The sequence below is a fragment of the Tursiops truncatus genome, chromosome 4 (genome assembly GCF_011762595.2).
Source record: "Tursiops truncatus isolate mTurTru1 chromosome 4, mTurTru1.mat.Y, whole genome shotgun sequence".
NCBI classification, from domain to species: Eukaryota; Metazoa; Chordata; class Mammalia; order Artiodactyla; family Delphinidae; genus Tursiops; species Tursiops truncatus.
Genome location: NC_047037.1, coordinates 77,823,103 through 77,841,493, shown reverse-complemented (window position 1 = coordinate 77,841,493; position 18,391 = coordinate 77,823,103). Strand labels below are relative to the sequence as shown.

The following is an 18,391-nucleotide window of genomic DNA, read 5'->3' as shown; positions in this document are numbered from 1 at the left end:
CTTAAAAGTCTAATGGCATGCATAGATGGGCAATAATTTTTAAAAAAATTAGTTTCATCATATTTTTGTGCTTGAAATGACACAGCATTTTGGAGTCATCATCTTACCTGAATATAGTTATTCCATTATTAGAAAATTATAGCACTTAACAAAAGAAAGGAAGATAGAAATGGGTAATGTTTTAAAATATGTTTAATTATGAAATGTTCCCTTTGACCTCTAGCAATACTGCTTACCTCAACATCTACTTTGTCTGATATTAATTTCACAACATAAGATTTACTTTGATTAGTATTTGGGTAGGATATCTTTTCTCATCCTTTTATTTTTCAATCTTCCTCATCTTTCTCTCTAATGTGTGGCTCTGGTTAATAGCATTTAGCTGGTTTCTGTGTTTTTATTTGCTCTGACAAACTTTGTCTTTTAATTGGATCATAGACCATTGACATTTAAAATAATTAATACTTAATGATACAGTTTAAGTCTAACACTTGCTATTTCTCTCCTATCTGTCCTCTTGTGCTTTGTTCTTTTATTTCTCATTTCTTGCCTTTTTTTTTTAACATCTTTATTGGAGTATAATTGCTTTACAGTGTTGTGTTAGTTTCTGCTGTATAACAAAGTGAATCAGCTATATGCATATGTATACCCCATATCCCCTCCCTCTTGCATCTCCCTCCCACCCTCCTTATCCCACCCTTCTAGGTGGTTGCAAAGCACCGAGCTGATCTCCCTGTGCCATGCATCTGCTTCCCACTAGCTATCTATTTTACTTGGTAGTGTATATATGTCAGTGCTACTCTCTCACTTCGTCCCAGCTTACCCTTCTCCCTTCCCGTGTCCTCAAGCCTATTCTCTACATCTGTGTCTTTATTCCTGTACTGCCCATAGGTTCTTCAGAACCAGTTTTTTTTAGGTTCCATATATATGTATTAGCATATGGTATTTGTTTTTCTCTTTCTGACTTACTTCACTCTGTACGAGAGACTCAAGGTCCATCCACCTCACTGCAAATAATTCAATTTCATTTCCTTTTATGGCCGAGTAATATTCCATTGTATATATGTGCCACATCTTCTTTATCCATTCATCTGTTGATGGACACTTAGGTTGCTTCCATGTCTGGCTATTGTAAATAGTGCTGCAATGAATATTATGGTGCATGTCTTTTTTTTAAAGTAAATTTATTATTTATTTATTTAATTTATTTTTGGCTGCGTTGGGTCTTCATTGCTGCCCGTGGGCTTTCTCTAGTTGCTGCAAGCAGGGGTTACTCTTCATTGTGGATGGGTTTCTCATTGCGGTGGCTTCTCTTGTTGCGGAGCTCAGGCTCTAGGTGCGCGGGCTTCAGTAGTTGTGGCTCATGGGCTCAGTAGTTGTGGCTCATGGGCTCTAGAGTGCAGGCTCAGTAGTTGTGGCGCACGGGCTTAGTTGCTCCGCGGCATGTGGGATCTTCCCGGGCCAGGGCTGGAACCCGTGTCCCTTTGTATCTGTCTTTAAGGTGGAAGCCGATAGCACTCTGCGTAAACAGATGGGGCAAAGGTCGAGGGGACGCTGGTAAGCTTCTTCCAAGTGGTGGGAGCCTTGCGTCAGGCATGTGAGCCACTGGCAGTGCCGAAGTCCATAGATATGTCCAATCTCATGGGTTAAAGTCTTACAGGACCAAAGCAGCAAAACACTAGTCACTTCAGGAACGTAATAATTATCAAACACTGAGTAGTCACTTGAAGATTTCTTCTGCAGCTTCTTCAGTTTGCCTTTGTAGTGTCAGCTGTAAAAATCACTGCCGCACCTGGCAAAGCTGAATATCTCCACACCATCTGTCAAGGATGCCTGTCCAAAGACAAAATTCCAGGAGTCTCTTGGGTAAAGATCGATCATTGTTATTCCCACAACACAAAAAGCATCTTCAGGTTTCTTCTTTTTTAAGAACTTCAGGATCTGCCCTGCATGAATCCGTAGGTTCTGTGTGTTATCATTGATTCTAAAGGAACATCTCGTTGCAGAGACAGGAACTGGTTCTAGGAGTTTTACCGTCAAGCCATAGAAAAATGCTTCACGGTAGCCCTTGAGCCATTTCACATATTCTTCACTGATACTTCTGGTGTTTCCTAGCAATCCAATGCACTGTATATAAATACTATGCTTCTGTGGAGAGGGTGTCTTTCTGTAAGGATCATTGAAAAACTCTTCAAAGTCTTGGGGAGCCTCAGGATGGGAGGTTATCCAGTCTGACTGCGAATGCAAAGTAATGGGTCCAAAGAATCACTGTTTGGCCGGAAGGCTTCGTCCATCAGATGCTTTTCCCCAGCATCTAACTTCTCATACTGTGACACAAGCGCTGGGTTCTTTGAGATGAGAGCTGTCTTTAGTCTGTGTTCAGAGTGCCGTACTGTTCGCATAGTGACAGGCCTCTTCCATTCACATCGCGTGCGTGTGAAGAGATTTCATCCTTCCCTTTGAACGGGTCAGACAGCTGTTCCACCACGAGGCTTCAGGGAGAGGACGGCTCCTCTCAAGTTTCTGCCTCACCAGAACCGGCATGTCTGGGTCCGGGCAGGAGCGCGTGGTGCAGGTGCCTTCACCCCGGTCACCCTCACGCCATCACCGTCTTCCCGCCGGGTGTCGACGTCACCCGCCCTGCGCCTTGCCCTGCGCTGTGCCCTGTGCCCGACACCGTGCCCGCCCCTTCGCGCTGCATGTCTCTTTTTGAATTATGGTTTTCTCAGGGTATATGCCCAGTAGTGGGATTGCTGGGTCGTATGGTAGTTCTATTTTTAGTTAAGGAACCTCCATACTGTTCTCCATAGTGGCTGTATCAATTTAATTTAAATTAAAATTTAAATTCCCACCAACAGTGCAGGAGGGTTCCCTTTTCACTAAACCCTCTCCAGCATTTAATGCCTGTAGATTTTTTGATGATGGCCTTTCTGACCGGTGTGCGGGTGATACCTCATTGTGGTTTTGATTTGCATTTCTCTAATGATTAATGATGTTGAGCATCCTTTCATGTGTTTGTTGGCAATCTGTATATCTTCCTTGGAGAAATGTCTGTTTAGGTCTTCCGCCCATATTTAGATTGGATTGTTTGTTTTTTTGATATTGAGCTTCATGAGCTGCTTGTATATTTTGGAGATTAATCCTTTGTCAGTTGCTTCATTTGCAAATATTCTCTCCCATTCTGAAGGTTGTCTTTTCGTCTTGTTTATGGTTTCCTTTGCTGTGCAAAAGCTTTGAAGTTTCATTAGGTCCCATTTGTTTATTTTTGTTTTTATTTCCATTTCTCTAGGAGGTGGGTCAAAAAGGATCTTGCTGTGATTTATGTCATAGAGTGTTCTGCCTATGTTTTTCTCTAAGAGTTTTATAGTGTCTGGCCTTATATTTAGGTCTTTAATCCATTTTGAGTTTATTTTTGTGTATGGTGTTAGGAAGTGTTCTAATTTCATTCTTTTACATGTAGCTGTCCAGTTTTCCCAGCACCACTTATTGAAAAGGCTGTCTTCTCTCCACTGTATACTCTTGCCTCCCTTATCAAAGATAAGGTGACCATACGTGTGTGGGTTTATCGCTGGGCTTTCTATCCTGTTCCATTGATCTATCTTTCTGTTTTTGTGCCAGTACCATACTGTCTTGATTACTGTAGCTTTGTAGTATAGTCTGAAGTCCAGGAGTCTGATTCCTCCAGATCCGTTTTTCTTTCTCAAGATTGTTTTGGCTATTTGGGGTCTTTTTTGTTTCCATACAAATTGTGAATTTTTTTGTTCTAGTTCTGTGGAAAATGCCATTGGTAGTTTGATAGGGATTGCGTTGAACCTGTAGATTGCTTAGGATAGTATAGTCACTTTCACAATGTTGATTCTTCCAATCCAGGAGCATAGTATATCTCTCCATCTGTTTGTGTCATCTTTAATTTCTTTCATCAGTGTCTTATAGTTTTCTGCATACAGGTCTTTTGTCTCCTTAGGTAGGTTTATTCCTAGGTATTTTATTCTTTTTGTTGCAACGGTAAATGGGAGTGTTTCCTTAATTTCTCTTTCAGATTTTTCATCATTAGTATATAGGAATGCCAGAGATTTCTGTGCATTAATTTTGTATCCTACAACTTTACCAAATTCATTGATTAGCTCTAGTAGTTTTCTGGTAGCGTCTTTAGGATTCTCTATGTATAGCATCATGTCATCTGCAAACAGTGACAGCTTTACTTCTTCTTTCCGATTTGGATTCCTTTTATTTCTTTTTCTTCTTTGATTGCTGTGGCTAAAACTTGCAAAACTATGTTGAATAATAGTGGTGAGAATGGGCAACCTTGTCTTGTTCCTGATCTTAGAGGAAATGGTTTCAGTTTTTCACCATTGAGAATGATGTTGGCTGTGGGTCTGTCATATATGGTGTTTATTATGTTGAGGTAGGTTCCCTCTATGACTACTTTCTGGAGAGTTTTTATATAAATCGGTGTTGAATTTTTTCAAAAGCTTTTTCTGCATCTATGGAGATTATCATACGGTTTTTATCCTTCAGTTTGTTAATATAGTGTATCACATTGATTGATTTGCATATATTGAAGAATCCTTGCATTCCTGGGATAAACCCCACTTGATCATGGTGTATGATCCTTTTAATGTGATGTTGGATTCTGTTTGCTAGTATTTTGTTGAGGATTTTTGCATCTATGTGCATCAGAGATATTTGCCTGTAGGCTTATTTTTTTGTGACATCTTTGTCTTGTTTTGGAATCAGGATGATGGTGGCCTCGTAGAATGAGTTTGGGAGTGTTCCTCCCTCTGCTATATTTTGGGAGAGTTTGAGAAGGATAGGTGTTAGCTCTTCTCTATATGTTTCATAGAATTTGCCTGTGAATCCGTCTGGTCCTGGGCTTTTGTTTGTTGAAGATTTAAAATCACAGTTTCAATTTCAGTGCTTGTGATTGGTCTGTTTATATTTTCTATTTCTTCCTGGTTCAGTCTTGGAAGGTTGTGCTTTTCTAAGAATTTGTCCATTTCTTCCAGGTTGTCCATTTTATTGGCATATAGGTGCTTTTGGCAATCTCTCATGAAACTTTGTATTTCTGCAGGGTCAGTTGTTACTTCTTTTTCGTTTCTAATTCTGTTGATCTGAGTCTTCTCCCCTTTTTTCTTGATGAGTCTGGCTAATGGTTTATCAATTTTGTTTATCTTCTCAAAGAATCAGCTTTTAGTTTTACTGATATTTGCCATTGTTTCCTTCATTTCTTTTTCATTTATTTCTGATCTGATACTTATGATTTCTTTCCTTCTGATAACTTTGGGGTTTTTTTTGTTTGTTTGTTTTTCTCTAATTGCTTTAGGTGTAGGGTTAGGTTGGTTGAGATTTTTCTTGTTTCTTGAGGTAGGACTGTATTGCTATTAACTTCCATCTTAAAACTGCTTTGCTGCATCCCATAGGTTTTGGGTCATCGTGTTTTCCTTGTCATTTGTTTCTAGGTTTTTTTTTTTTTTTTTTTTGCGTTATGTGGGCCTCTCACTGTCGTGGCCTCTCTCGTTGCGGAGCATAGGCTCCGGACATGCTGGCTCAGCGGCCATGGCTTATGGGCCCAGCCGCTCTGCGGCATGTGGGATCTTCCCGGACCAGGGCACGAACCCGTGTCCCCTGCATCGGCAGGTGGACTCTCAACCACTGCGCCACCAGGGAAGCCCTCTAGGTATTTTTTGATTTCTTCAGTGATGTCTTGGTTATTTAGTAGTGTATTGTTTAGCCTCCATGTGTTTGTATTTTTTACAGATTTTTTTCCTGTAATTTATATCTAGTCTCATAGTGTTGTGGTCGGAAAAGATACTTGATATGATTCCAATTTTCTTAAATTTATCAAGGCTTGATTTCTGACCCAATATATGATCTATCCTGGAGAATGTTCCATGAGCACTTGAGAAGAAAGTGTATTCTGTTGTTTTTAGAGGGAATGTCCTATAAATATCAATTAAGTCCGTCTTGTTTAATGTGTCATTTAAAGCTTGTGTTCCCTTATTTATTTTCATTTTGGATGATCTGTCCATTGGTGAAAGTGGGGTGTTAAAGTCCCCTATATAATTGTGTTACTGTCGATTTCCCCTTTTATGGCTGTTAGTATTTGCCTTAAGTATTAAGGTGCTCCTATGTTGGGTGCATAAATATTTACAACTGTTATATCTTCTTCTTAGATTGATCTCTTGATCATTATGTAATGTCCTTCTTTGTCTCTTGTAATAGGCTTTATTTTAAAGTCTGTTTTGTCTGATATGAGACTTGCTACACCAGCTTTCTTTTGATTTCCATTTGTATGGACTATCTTTTTCCATCCCTTCACTTTCAGTCTGTATGTGTCCCTAGGTCTGAAGTGGGTCTCTTGTAGATAGCATATGTATGGGTCTTGTTTTGTATCCATTCAGCCAGTCTATGTCTTTTGGTTGGAGCATTTATTCCATTTACATTTAAGGGAATTATTGATATGTATGTTCCTATTACCATTTTCTTAATTGTTTTGGGTTTGTTTTGTAGGTTTTTTCCTTCTCTTGTGTTTCCTGCCTAGAGAAGTTCCTGTAGCTTTTCTTGTAAAGCTGGTTTTGTGGTGCTGAATTCTCTTAACTTTTGCTTATCTGTAAAGGTTTTAATTTCTCCATCGAATCTGAATGAGATCCTTGCTGGGTAGAGTAATCTTGGTTGTAGGTTTTTCCCTTTCATCACTTTAAATATGTCCTGCACTCCCTTCTGGCTTGCAGAGTTTCTGCTGAAAAATCAGCTGTCAACCTTATGGGGATTCCCTTGTATGTTATTTATTGCTTTTTCCTTGCTGTTTTTAATATTTTTTCTTTGTATTTAATATTTGATAGTTTGATTAATATGTGTCTCGGCGTGTTTCTCTTTGGGTTTATCCTGTATGGTACTCTCTGTGCTCCCTGGACTTGATTGACTATTACCTTTCCCATGTTAGGGAAGTTTTCGACTATAATCTCTTCAAATATTTTGTCAGACCCTTTCTTTTGTCTTCTTCTTCTGGGACCACTATAATTCGAATGGTGGTGTGTTTAATGTTGTCCCAGAGGTCTCTGAGACTGTCTGCAATTCTTTTCATTCTTTTTTCTTTATTCTGCTCCCTGGCACCAGTTTATCTTCCAGGTCACTTATCTGTTCTTCTGCCTCAGTTATTCTGTTATTGAATCCTTCTAGAGTATCTTTAATTTCAGTAATTGTGTTGTTCATCACTGTTTGTTTGCTCTTTAGTTCTTCTAGATCCTTGTTAAATGTTTCTTGAATTTTCTCCATTCTGTTTCTGAGATTTTGGATCATCTTTACTATCATTACTCTGAATTCTTTTTCAGGTAGTTTGCCTATTTTGTCTTCATTTACTTGGTCTTGTAGGTTTTTACCTTGCTCCTTCATCTGTAACATATTTTTTTGTCATTTCATTTTTGTTTTTTTTTTTGATGGGTGATGCTGTAATTCCTGTCTTACTGGTTGTTTGGCCTGAGGTGTCCAGCACTGGAGTTTGCAGGCAGTTAGATAGAGCTGGGTCCTGGTGCTGATATGAGGACCTCAGGGAGGCCTCACTCCAACTGATATTCCATGGGGTCTGAAGTTCTCTGTTAGTCCAGCAGTTTGGACTTGGAGCTCCCACCACAGGAGCATGGGCCTGACCTCCGGCCTGGGAACCAAGATCCTGCAAGCTTCATGGCATGGTTAAAAAAAAAGGATGAAAGAAAGAAAAAAAGGAGCAGTACAATATCAAAGAATAAAAAATACAATAAAATTAGAAAGATAAAGAATATATTAGGAAAAATAAAACTATAATTGAAACAACTGCAACCAGGTAAAATAAAACCACAGCAGAAAAAAGGAAAAAAAAAAAAAAAGTGTGTGTGGGGCAACACACCAAAAGGAGAGATCACTAACAAAGTATAAAGAATAAAATAAAATTAGAAAAGTAAAAGATTTATTAGGAAAAATAAAAATATAAAAGAATCAACAAGGTGAAACAGAACCCCAGTTTTAAACCCCAGTTTAAAAGAGGAAAAAAAAAAAGCCTTGGGTGTGGAGGTGGAGTTTAGGTGGGGGGTGGAACTTAGGCAGAGGCGGGGTTTAGGGTGCGGTGGGACCTAGGCAGGTGGCGGGTTAAGTTTGAGCATGGCACGGGGCCTCTGCTTAGGACCTGCATGGAAGGGGAGAGACAGCACATGGAAAGAAGGGCCTCTGGAGTGTGGGGTTCCAGAGTTTGGATGTAGGGCCCTGAGTGAGGGTGTGTGGGTAGGGTTTAAGCCCAGCTTGTGGGAGGGGTTCTCTGAGTGTAGAGGTGGGGCCCTGGGTGGGGGTGTAGGGGCGGGGCTTGTGCTCTGCGCAGCAGGAAGGAGGCTCCAAGGGCAGAGGATTAGGCCTGGGAGCCCAACAGCCTTCCCGGTGCCTAAGTGGACAGGTGAAGCACTCACCTCGTTCCCTTCTGTTCCTTCACGCTCCCTCCCACTGTCTCCTCCAGGGTGTACCCCATCCCCGCTGGACCCCGAACCGTGGGTGGGTCCCACTGGGTGTAGACTCCTTCCCTTCCCCAGCCACCACTCAGGGGTGCCGTCCCGGAGGTCCGGCCTTTACTTTTGCTCCCCTTTCCCTCCCTCCCACTCCCCCAGGACCCGTGCAGCTGGCAGGGGCCTAGGTGGGCAGAGGATCAGGCCCGCGATCTCAACAGGTTCCTGGGGGTCCAACTGTCTTGCCTTCTTTTGGATTATGAAAACATTTTTAATTATTCCATTTTTCTTCTTTATTCACATTTTAGTTACACATTCTTACAATAGTTCTTTTAGTGGTTACCCTAGAGATTACAATATGCCTTCTTGATGTATTACAGTCTACCTTAAGTAAGTACTTTTGATTTTACCACTTCCTAAATAAGGCAAGAAACTTTGCAACAGTTAAACTGCATTTATCACCTTCCCACAGTTTGAGCTATTGTTACCATTGTATTGTATTTTAGTTCTACAAATGGGGTTATTATTGTTTTGATGTAAACAGTCAACATTCTTGTACATTTAACCACAAATTTACCCTTTCCAGTGCTCTTCCATGCTAACATCTGATATCATTTTCCTTTAGCCTGAAGAACTTCATGGTGTTTCTTTTGGTTTACAGCTGCTAGCATTGAATTCTCTCATGTTTTGTTTGTCTGGAAACATCTTTACTTAACCTTCATTTTAATTTTTACATCTGTATTGTGGCATAATTTACATGTAATAAAATTCACCTACATTTTAGATGTATAGTTTGATGCATTTTGGTAAATTGCATGCATACATGTACAGAGTCATGCAGCCAGCCCCCCACAATCCAGTTTCAGTACACTTCTTTCACTCACCGAAAGCTCCCTTCTGCCCTTTTGCAGTACATCCTTTCCCCCAGGGTACCACTGATGTGCTTCAGGTCATTATAGTTTTGCCTTTTCTAGAATTTCATACAAATGGAATCATATAGTATGTTATGACTTTTGTGACTAGGTTCTTTCATTTAGCATGACGCTTTTGAGATTCATCCATGCTGTTATGTGTATCAGTAGTTCATTCCTCTTAGTTGCTGAGTAATATTCTATTGCATAGATATACTATATTTTGATTACCCGTTCACTAGATGATGAACATTTGTATTATTACCATTTGTGGTTATTATGGATGCTTATGCTATATTCAAATACAAGTCTTGTGAGGACATATTTTTATTTTTCTTAGGTAAATATCTAGGAGTGAAATCGCTGGACCACATTGTACGTATATGTTTAACTTTAAAAAAAACTGCCAAACTGATTTTCCAAGTGGCTGTACCACTTTGCATTCTTGCTTATAACGTATGAGGATTCCAGTTTCTCCATATTCACCAAGGCTTCATATTGTCAGTGTTTTTAATTTCAGCTATCCTACTGGCTAAACTGTAGTTTTAATCTGCATTTTTCTAATGACTACAATTTGGGGCATCTTTTCATGGGCTTGTGGGCCAACAATATAGCTTCTTTGGTAAAATGTTTGCTCAAATCTTTTGTCCAATTTGTTTTTGTTGAGTCTTGAGGGTTATTTATATATTCTGAATACAAGTCCTTTATCAGATATTTTGTTTTGCAAATATTTTCTTTCTACCTGTGGTTCACCTATTCATTTTCTTAATGCTGGGTTTTGATATTAGTATGGTGGATTATACTGAATAATTTTGAAATATTGAACTAACATTGCATTGCCAGGATAAACTTCCTTGATTGTGGTGTTTTATTCTTTTTATATATTACTGGATTCAATTTGCTAATATCTTGTTGGAATATTTGGGTTTCTGTTTATATGGTATATTAGTCTCCAGTTTTCTTTCCTAGTACTATCTTTGTCTGGTTTTGGTATCGGGGTAAAGCTGCTTTTATAAAGTAAGTTGGGAACTGTTCCCTCATCTTATATTTTCTGGAAGAAACTGTAGAAATAATGTTAGTTATTCTTTAAACATTTGGCAAATTCACCAGTGGAACCATCTGGGTTTAGAGCTTTCTCTTTTGAAAGATTTTAAACCATGAATTCAATCTCTTTAATATCTATTTAATCTTTAGTACATCTCATAGTTTGTAATTTTCAAGAAATCAGTCAATTTAATTGAAGTTGTTGAATTTTTGCGTGTAGAGTTGTTCTTCATAGTATTCCCTTAATATTCTTTTGATGTCTATAGGGTCTGTAGTCATATTCCTCTTTCATTCCTGATATTGGCAATCCCTGCCTACTGCCACCCTCCCACATTCCCCTCATGCTCTCTCTCTCTCTTTCTCTCTGTCTGGCTAAAGATTTATCAAGTTTTATTGAGTTTTTTGTTTCACTGATATTTATCTGTTGGTTTTCTGTTTTCAATTTCACTGATTTTTGCCCTTATCTTTATTTTTTCCATTCTTCTGCTGTTTGGGGTTGCTTTAGCTCATCTTTTTAAAAGCTTCTCAAGGTGTAAGTTTAGATTGTTGATTTGAGAACTTTCTTCTTTGCCAATATAAGCATTTAATGCTATAAATCTCTCTCTAAGCAATGCTTTAATTGCATCCACAAATTTTGATGTGTTGTATTTTCATTTTTGTTCAGTTCTAGATGTTTTCTAATTTTTGCTTTAGAAAAGTATTTCAAATAATTCAAGAGGAGAAGAATACTCTCATATTTACCTATGTATTTGTTATTTTTGTTGCTCTCTCTTCATTTCTGATATCCCAAGTTTCCTTCCTCTGGTATAATTTTTCTTCAGTCTGAAGGACTTCCTTTAGCAATTATTTTTGGGCAGGTCTGCTGGCTCTTAGTTTTCCTTCATTGAGAATGTCTTTATTTCACCTTCCCTCCAGAAAGTATTTTTCCTGGATATAGAATTCTGGCTTGACAGTGTTTTTTCTTTCTTCACTTTAGGAACGTTGTCTCACTTCTTTCTGTCCTCCATAGTATCTAATAAGAATTCCAAGTTCTTATTAGAACAAGTTTAAGTTCAGTTCTTAAACTTGTATGCTGTTTGGAGTCAGCATGGGCATGGGCATATGCACTTGGAAGTGGGCCCAAGAATTCATAAGCAACTTTATGGGGTTGCTTTCCCAATCTCCTCCCTGTGGCAATCTCTTCAGTACTTTCTGGTTACCTGGAATTCTCCAACCAGAAAGCTGGAGCTTTTTATTGACTCTGTTGCACAGTTTTTGCAATTACACTGATGTCCAGGATCAACCAGCAGGAGGGCAGAGAGAAAACAAAAAGCAACAGGGGTCTGTCCCACACAGATGATCACAGCTCCTCTGATCAGAGACAAAGGTTCCCCTCCCTCAGCATTTTAGAATCCTGCAGGTCCAACCGTCACTACAGATGCTGCCACTGCCACTGCCACCATGGGATTTCTTAGGGGCTGGCGTGTGAGAGAATGGAGAAAAGAAAAAAGGCGGGTTTCCCCCACTCTCTCAGAGCATTAGGAGACTCTTCTCTGTTCTTTGAGCCAGAGCTAGAGGGATTCTCCTGGAGCTCCCTCTGTGCAGATGCCCAAATTCAGGTTTTATGCTGCTTATTGGAGCAAAAAGATGACAAACTCACTACCAGTTTGATGGTACTTCAAATTCTAGTCCTCTTCCCCAATCACCAACTACTATTTAATTTTCAGAGTCCTCAAAAATCTGCTCTATATACTATGTCCAGGTTTTTGTTTTATTTTTAGCTGCATCCATTGTGGAATACTCCATTGTACCTGGAATTGGAAAATTCTATCTTGTTTGAACCACTGAATTACTGTTGGGTCCCTGGTTACAGCAGCTAGGCCTATCCTAACTTACTGAGCCAATTCCACCATTCCTTTGTTCTTGCAATGCATCTACTCTGCAATCCTTTAACCTTGGATCAATCCTAAAATCCACCTATCTTCCCCCTACACCCAGAATGATGAGCTGGGCTGGAGAAAATTCATCCAACCATGTGGGCTGGTGGCCTTTCACTTGTTAAATATCTCTGCCCAGCTCTCTCCTGTTCTTCACAGAAATTACTGTTTGTCTTGGACCTTTATTGCTATCCTTTCACTCTCTCAGCAGATGTCTTTACCTCCTCTGTCTTAGAGAAAACTAGGTGGCTTCTTACTGCTCACCTATAGATGTGTCTTCCCTTCTGTTTTAAATAGGCATCCCTCTTTCCTGCCTCCTGTTGAAGGAGCTAATGCTTCTTATGCTCTGGATCCTATCTCCTCCTGCCTTCTCAATATTATCCATAAATTATTATCCCTCTTTCTTCCATCTTCCACTTGTCTTCTCCAAGGGCTCCTATACTTCAGCATATAATATAGAAAGTCTTTATCTTATCTCAAATATTGCAAACATCTCCTAATACTCCTTTTGCATTAGTCAGATTAGTTAGATTGAGGTAATCTAACAGTGTTAACAATATTTGGATATCTGACGCTTAACACACACACAAATTATTTTTTTACTCATGCAGAGTTCAGTGTAGGTGTTCTTGGTTGGGTGGCTCTCCTGGGCACCTCTTCTCTGACTCAGGGATCCAGGTTCCTCCCATCTTGTGACACAACCATCTTCACAACGAGGCCTCCAGGGCTGCTGTGGAAGGGAAGACAGTATGAGGTAGATTCACTTAACCACCTTGGCTCAGAATGCCCTATACACTTTTACTCACATTCCTTTAGCCAGAGCGAGCCACAGGGTTCCACCTGGAAAGATCTAGGAAATGTTGACACTGGTGGAGCAAATGCTTCCCTGCATCATGAATATTCAGTAGTCAGCCAACTATTTCAGCTACACTCTTTATCTCTGATCTTACCGTATATCCATCCACACAGAATCGTGGTCTTCTTACCACAGATCTGATGTCACTTCCACATTTAGCACCCAATTACTGCCGACTGCCAACTGAATGAAATCCAAACCTTTTATCAAGGTATTCAATACCATTTAGGATCTAGCCCTTCCAGCCCTGTCTCCTATAAGGTCTTGTCTTAGGCATTAGTGCCATCAAACTGCTTCTAATTCCCAGTTATTGGGAACAAAGTACAATTACTGTTACTTGCCTCTTTACATTAGCACACACTCTTCCATCTTTCTGAAATGTCCTTCTTTGCTGTCTCTAGCAGGAAAATTTCTACCTCTCCTTCAAAACTTGTTATAAGCATCTTCCTCTGTGAACCTTTTGTAGCCTTCTTTTTTTTTTTTTAATCTTAGTTTGGCCTCGCCGCGGGGCATGTGAGGTCTTAGCTCCCCCCACCCCCATCCCCGACCAGGGATCAGGCCTGTGCCCCTGCAGTGGAAGCGCAGAGCCTTAACCACTGGACCACCAGGGAAGTCCCTGTAGCCCTCTGTTTTTTTTTTTTTTTTTTAGCCCTCTGTTTTAAGTAGAGTTGATCATTTAGTTCATTTGTGCCACAACTGAGCATCAGCAAACCTCCATGTAGTACCCATTTCACTGAGTTGAACTCGTATTTTTACTTACCTGTCTCGCTTCTTTTAAACTATGAGCTCCTTGAGAACTGGGACCATGACTTACTATCTTAGTATCTCCAGCGCCTAATACAGTGTCTGCCACATGATGGATGTTTAACAAATGTTTCATGTAATGCATAATTAAATGAATGAATAAATGATGTACAATTTAAAATATTTCTTACACTTAAATTTCAGTTTAGTGTTCATTCAATATTTAAAAGTTCTTGGAGAAAGCTATGAACTTGTGCTATATTTACTGTATCTTCTTTTAATGAAGAAGAATGGCTGGCATTAAATTAAAGCCTTACAGATATACACTAACATAAATTCTTGATTTGGTGAGGGAAGCTTCTTCACACTCAATCAAAAAAGTTAATGAAAGTAATGCAAAAATGAGCTGAAGCTACAAGGAGGTTACAGTGACTGATTCTTACTGATGCAGAAATAATACTGAACGTTTCAATTCTGGGAAGTCAAAGAGCACGGAGAACACTGATAAGACTGAGAGGATTTGGGTGATTGAGATGAAAAGTGTGAGGAAACAATTATTTCAGTCTGTAATATAATCATGAGAGGTGGGTGGGGCGCAAGCATACTTTCCTGAAATTTTCCCTTCTGAACCATGAAAAAACAACTCAATTATAGTTAATATACATTTTGAATTAACTGTATTTCATTAATAATTCTTCAAAAACCATTGTTCAGGGGCTTCCCTGGTGGTGCAGTGGTTGAGAGTCCGCCTGCCGATGTAGGGGACACGGGTTCGTGCCCCGGCCCGGGAAGATCCCACATGCTGCGGAGCGGCTAGGCCCGTGAGCCATGGCCGCTGAGCCTGCGCGTCCAGAGCCTGCGCGTCCGGGGCCTGTGCTCCGCAATGGGAGAGGCCACAACAGTGAGAGGCCCGTGTACCGCAAAAAAAACAAAAAACAAACAAACAAACAAAAACATTGTTCATCTATGTTATATATACTATCTCTTAATTACCTAGACTGTTCAGTTAATTAGCTCATCATTCCATCTCTGACCAGTCTATATGAGTGGAGTCACTGTACCTTCGAAAACAATAAATAACAAACAAAACCCCCCAAAACCAAATATCCTGATGCCCATGTTATCTATTCTGAACCGTAATCAGTTATCGCCATAATTCAGGTGGTCTCCAGTTTGATCTGTGCTGAAACTTTGCCACCCGGGGGGGTGGAGGGGAGTCAGTGGGGAGCTGGAGTGAGGCAGGAATATTCTCTATCAAATTGAGTTGAGAATCAGGAGAACTGTCCTAGCTATAGGACTGGTGCAGAGCAGGAAAGGAGACTGAGACAGACTCCGTCCTCATTTCTGACATCAGTTTTGGCAGAATATGGAAGCAACAGTGGGAGGTCTCCCTCTCCATGAATTTGGAGATCAGGGACATAAGGTCACCTTCTGAGTTGAACTAGCAAAATTCACAATGGATGTGGTTAGTCACCTGTGGGAGTAAAGCAAGAGACTGTCTGAAATGTGTGGCTCTCAGGAAACTTCAATCAAGGGAGGCAATCCAGATGTAATCAGAGGAAGGCAGGTCCAGAATGTGAATGTCATTTCGTAGAAGATATTTAACCAATTGAATTGTACCATGCCTGGGGGAAGACTGTGTGAAGGTGGGTGAGGGTGTGGGCAGAGGGGAAGTGGTCACCTTGGACTACAGGAAATAAAAACCCAAGGCATCCTAACTCGGCAGTGCACACCCAAGCCCTATGCCAAGGAGAGACCCTGCCTTTTGTGGTTGCTATGGGACAGGAGCGCCTCTTCTTATCTCTCTTCAGTATCCTGTGTTCATTCTGATCCTGGGACTGGCTGCCCTGGGCAGTGGACATAAGCTTTTCAGTCCCTGGGAAGAAATGTCTCCCACTGTAAACTTGTACTATGGCTATGAGTAACTTCATGGATTTGAGTAATTCAAGTGACCCTGGATTCTGAAAACTTCTGAAAACCTGATGAGAGTAAACACTGGAATTTGGAAGGTGGTTAGTTCCTCAAGGGGATGCTACCCATGAGACCTCCTGAGGTAGCTACAGTCTTCTTCCAGGAATGCACCGACCTCCTCTTCAGTCCTTTTCTACCTTCCATGGACAGTACCACAGTATACACTTAGGTCAAGGGTTCTCAACCCCATCAGATCCAATGACCTATTTTTAAGTGAATGTTTTGTTAGGTCCCATTTATTATTCTGAAAAGAAATTCACAAGTTGTAAACCTTCTGTACACATTTCTAAAAGTCAATACAATGTCCTAACTATAAAGACAAAGGAAAATTACTGGTAGAAGAGGAATAATTTATAATTAAATAATAGGTACTGGAGTATATTAATATTTAGGGATGACTAACTAGCAGGCAGAATGAAGCAGTTGCTTTGAGATTTGAGTGAACGACAGAGACAAATGGAGACAGAGACATGTGTGCGGACAACTCAAATTACAAAAGCAAATTGCTGGCAGCGAAGTGCTTTTCTGAAATTGTGACTACTGTTGGTAAAGTTCTGAACAAATACAGTGCAATCTTCTCTTCCTTTAAAAATGCCTAGGAGGTGTTTGCAGAAAAGTCAGTGTATATTAAAATATGCAGAAGTAACTTGTATTTCCAAGTAAAATGGGATTGAGTTTCACAGCCAGATAATTATAAACAGGTTTTTCCGCACAAATGTCCAGTGTGACTTTTGAAGGTTGCACAGGACACACCACACTTGTTGGTGTACTGCCCATGCTGCACATGATCAAATAGCCAGCATCCTTGGTTCCTCTCCATAAACGTCACTAGTGCCTCTCCTAATAATTGTGACAATCAAAAATGCCCCCTGGAGTTTCCAATATATCTCCTAGGGGGTCGTAACACTCCTATTGAGAGACACTGACTTAAGTGAACAGGAATCAATATGAGGGTCCAATAAGGCAAATGTGCCTTCCTATGGCACAGTCATTCCATGAGCTGGCATCACAGATCACCCCATGGTGGAAAGAAGGGACAAGGGTGGATGAAAGTTGGGTAGAGTACCTAGTGCTAGAGGAAGAAGCAGAAATCCAGGCAGAACAATAAGTCAGAATTTACGAGGGGAAACAGGGATAACAGTTCACCTCTGGGACTTGGGCCAACATACAGAGAAAGGCCAACATAGAGAGAACTGTGGCTCTGGGGCCACAAGGGCACCCAGGTTTATTCTTGGTGCCAGATATCGCAGATCTGGCTGAAAGGGAAGAATTTAGGTCAACGTAGGAGCCCAAAAGTAGTGACTTGGTTCCTAAAATGTGGGTCTGGGAATGTGACATTTCCAAACTCCCTATGCATAGCCTCAGCCAGAAATGACTCAACGTCAGGCATGGGCTTAAGTCTTCTCAGATAGTAGCAGCTGAGAAGAAAGCAAAGGGAGGAGAGACCAACAGCCACAGTTTCTCAATGCCACGTGATTGAAGAGGGTATGTCTACACAACTTTTGATTTTCTTACATTAGAGTATTTTTTTGTCCTCTCTTAAACACATATGAATCAACCCATTCTTCAAACAAAAATATATGTTCAAGAGAACAAGATTTGGGCATTCACAAACCATTTCTCATGCCGCCCCTACATCATCTATCTGTTGCTTTGCTGTGGGTGGACATGAAACAGCTGCCTGGAACTCAGATTTGGAGTCATTTCCAAAAGTGGGGTCATAAAGGTGTGGACATAAATCGCAGCAACGCTTATACTGAATACCACAGTTTACAAGGGTAAGTACATAACTTTGCCTGGAGCCCAGACCAAGGCCAGCCCTACAACCCATGCTTTGTGACTCAGGAGCAAAACAACACTCACACAAACCAGATATTCCCCAAAGACCATCTCAACAGGATGATGCCTCATCTCCCATGACTGTTCCCAAGGTCCCATCCAAGACCATTATCTAATCTCTGCTCAGGACTCAAATTACCTATGTTTTTACTTCATTGGATTGAGCAGGCTCCTTTGTGCATATAGTTCCTGAAAAAAAAAAAAAAAGATGTTCTCATTTCAGTTACCTCCCTTTCAGAGGTCTTATTACTTCATCTGTCCCACGTTCATTATAGTGGATGGTCATGAGAACAAGTTCAGCTGTATTGGAATGTATTAGCAAAATTGAGTCTTAAAAAGAAAGAGAGAGAGAAATAAAAGCATTCTGTGCATGAAAGGAATTTTCCATTTCAGCCTGTAAATCGAGGGAAGAGACTAAATAAATTATCTGCTATTACAAAATATTCAATTATCTGCTATCATAAAATATTCAGCAATATATTTTTTTCTTCCAGAAGCTTCAATCCAATCATGGTTAAGGTATTGCTGAATTACATTGCTGTAATTTGCTGAATTGAGGTCCCATTTCATTGTGCTGACCTCTCACTTGTTCTCTGATACCTTCCATCCCTCCACTCTTTCCCACTCTCTCCTGATGCCTCCTAT

The 18,391-nt window shown here is 40.3% G+C and overlaps 1 long non-coding RNA gene and 1 pseudogene across 1 annotated transcript; both read right to left on the bottom strand.

Annotated features, from left to right (window-relative positions):
- Positions 1-726: 726 nt before the first annotated feature.
- On the bottom strand, positions 727-2,600 carry LOC109551462 (archaemetzincin-2 pseudogene; annotated as a pseudogene).
- Positions 2,601-12,916: 10,316 nt separating this feature from the next.
- Positions 12,917-17,937, bottom strand: LOC117312164 (uncharacterized). The gene is made up of 2 exons (XR_012331509.1): positions 17,886-17,937; positions 12,917-13,066 (listed from the first exon to the last, which is right to left on the bottom strand). It is a non-coding gene; the product is annotated as an uncharacterized lncRNA (long non-coding RNA).
- Between the last annotated feature and the right edge of the window lie 454 nt (positions 17,938-18,391).